The sequence below is a fragment of the Centroberyx affinis genome, unplaced genomic scaffold (assembly GCF_046629955.1).
Source record: "Centroberyx affinis isolate AG114_WGS23_722 - 3 ecotype Tasmania unplaced genomic scaffold, CSIRO-AGI_Caff_v1 ptg005953l_1, whole genome shotgun sequence".
Lineage (NCBI taxonomy): Eukaryota > Metazoa > Chordata > Actinopteri > Beryciformes > Berycidae > Centroberyx > Centroberyx affinis.
The window spans coordinates 50,001-53,307 of NW_027283026.1; the positions used below are offsets into that span (position 1 = coordinate 50,001).

General features: G+C 38.1%; 1 pseudogene; it reads right to left on the reverse strand.

Moving 5' to 3' along the window:
* Nucleotides 1–2,296, reverse strand: part of LOC139668017 (xylosyltransferase 1-like) — a 26,905-nt pseudogene extending 24,609 nt beyond the window's left edge.
* Nucleotides 2,297–3,307: the final 1,011 nt, after the last annotated feature.

Genomic DNA, 3,307 nt, shown 5'->3' on the forward strand with positions numbered 1-3,307 from the left:
AGCAGATTGTATGTGTGTGTGTGTGTGTGTGTGTGTTGAGCCACAGTGGATATTTCCAGCTCTCCCTGCTATTAGTGTGCGAAGATAAGGAGAAACTAGGAAGAAACCCAATATATACAGAGAGAGAGAGAGAGAGAGAGAAAGAGAGAGAGAGTTATTGGTTAAATATGAAGATATGAGGAGATGGGAAGAGGAAAAAAAATGAAAAAAATAGTTGCTTAAAGACACACACATACACACGCACACCATTTTACTAGTACTACTACTGCTACCTAGTAGTTTGTTCTATTTTTATATTCACTCGCCATCGCTGGTGGCCTTACATACCTTCCTGTCTGCTCTATGCTTGCGTGTGTGTGTGTGTGTGTGTGTGTGTGTGTGTGTGTGTGTGTGTGTGTGTGTACAGGCTATTTGTGGGGTGACCACGAGACACACATTCATAAGGACAGAGGTACAGTGTATGCACACACACACACACACACATACACAAACTCACTTTCTCTCACACACAAACCGTACGATATGGGTTTGCCGATATTTTCCTTTTATTAAAAATCAGATATTTATTGTAGAATTGTCTATGGGAAGAGCTTAACCTGACATTTTGATCAGGTTCCACACAAGTATGCATGAAAATATGTTTTTAAAGTCCCTACGTATAGAATGTTTACTTCAATATATCCTTCTCAAATAATAATTTTGATAGCGTAGTATAATGGCCGTAGAAAAATGAGACCATCGCGGTAAAAAGTGAGTCTCCCGCAAATTTTTCAGGATTGATTTACAGCACAAAACAGGGAGGTCTCACTCTGCTTATTCGTAGGCGAACTTATTTTGTATCTTTTTCTCGCTGGATAATATCAATTCGGACGTGTCGTATCGCTTTTTCTTCTGGCACTGGCTGGCTACTTTGTTTCGTAATGGCCGTCCCGGAGAATAGGAAGAGAGCTATCGGTGCATTAGTGCTTATTGATATGCTGGAGGAAAAAAACACAACCTAAAAAGGGTTGGTTGCTATGTGACAATGCAAGTGTGGGCATTAAGGCTGTAAAGTCTGTCACACTTCCTTGAGAACTGTGCAGATGAGTCTGTTAGCAAACTGTCAAAACTCAACTGGAAGCTAACGTTAGCGACGATGCTAACGTTAGCGACGAGGCTAACGTTAGCTTTATCACAGACTGGACTCCTCCCTCTAGCTCTTCTAGTCAACATTAGCATGTTAGCAAACCACGGCAGCAAGGAGACAGAGAAGCTGCTTGTAAAACCTCACTTGGCGTAAGTCGGTTTATATATATCTTTTTTTTTTTTTTTACAGTCTATGGTTTATGGAAGCTAGCCCAACCGTTCACATAAATGACCGTTCGAGTTCTGTGTGTCTTTCAGTATCAAGGTAGCCTGTTAGCCAGAATGTTTCGTTAGCATTGACCAAAATGTCTGTTAGGGAAAACTGCTTCGCTAGCTCAACCTAAAACATTCACCGGCAAAAACATATCTATTTTTTTGTAGTCACATATAAACAGTAAGCACTAGGGCTGGGTGATAATTCAATATTATCGTTTATTGTCTTTCAGTGGAATCATATCGCGATGATATGAAGATATTTTGATATCGTGACACACATTTCTGCTGTCTGAATTGATGATGACAAGCAAATTTTACTTAAAAACTCTCATAAAATGAGGTTTGGTAGGAATATTATTTGAAAATTTCAGTTTCGTTTGACACCACACCTAACGTCACCATTCGGTTCAATGAGATGAACATTAATTTGATTATTTAACGTGATTTTGCATACATGAACCGTATCGTGATATATACTGATATCGAGAAAAATCCTTATTGATTTCAACCATATTGCCCAGCATGTAAAAATGTCTTCAGGCAGTCCTGGCTGTAATTTGCCGCACAGAATCATACAAGCAGTTTCTCTCTGCTTCACTAATCTCTCTACAAAGCACTGCGTTTTTCCCAAAGCCTGTACATTCCATGGAGACCGGCCACAGCTAAAATACCACCGGTTACCTACAAAGACATCATTCTTTCTACACACACACACACACACACACACACACCCACACACACACACTAAGTGAGCTATTCCCCAGCTCTTTCTTGCTAACTTCCATTCTTTTTTCGTTCTTTTGTCAGCGTCAGTCAGCCTCTCTCCTCCCCAGCAGGTTCTTATTGAAGTCCTCTACGCTGAACTTCACACCTCCTGCTGCTCGCGGATAAAGGCACCGACAAAGAAGATACGAGAGAGAGCCAGCTCCCCCGGGGCGCCCGGGGCGAGAGGCATTAAGAGAGGAGAGAGAGAGAGAGAGAGAGAGAGAAAGGGAGGGTGGGTGGAAGGAGACCTGTTGCACTGACATCTGTTGATTTGATTCTGAGACACAAGAAATATAGACAAGACAGCCAAGGCCAACTGGTAGCAAATATGCCACCTTGTTTTAACCGGGAACTATAGCACTAGTGTCTGAGATATGAAATCTGACAGATGAATGGATGAACGAGGAGCGAGGCAAGAAGGAAATGAGTGTTATAATAATAATAACTTTATTTATATAGCACCTTCAAAAACAGAGTTTACAAAGTGCTTTGACAGACAAAATAAAAGCACAATACTCAAATTATGAATTTAAAAGGCAATAAAACAATAATAAACAGGGATCCTAGGATGAAAACCAAAATAAACAGTAAAATAGAATAAAAGTAAGATAGAATTAAGACAGAGTTAGGATAAAAGATGTAAAAAGACAATAGAAAGATGATAAAAAGACGATAAAAAGCTGATAAAAGATTAAAAAAAAAGACGATAAAAAGACGACATCACATAAAAGCAGGTCTATAAAAATGTCTGTTATGTCTAGTGTTATGCTGCAAAACCAACATCTTACAGGGAAGAAGGGATGAAGACTGATTTAAATGGAGTTTAATGTACAGTGAAAAGTAGTGCTGAAACGATTAGTCGATTAGTTGATCGACAGAAAATTAATCGATCGTAATTTTGACAATCAATTAATTGTTTTAATCATTTATCTGGGAAAAATACCAAACATTTGCTGGTTACATCTTCACAAATGCCAAGATTTGCTGCTTTTCTGTTTCATATCGCTATAAAAAGAATACTTTTCGTTTGTGTAATATAAAATCATTTGTTTATAAATTATATATTGTATCATAGCTGATAAGAGACGGTAAAAAGGGTAAAAAGCTATGATACAATATATAATTTATAAACAAATGATTTTATATTACACAAACGAATGATAAAATAACCTAAATTATAGCATTACTAATAATTAGTAAA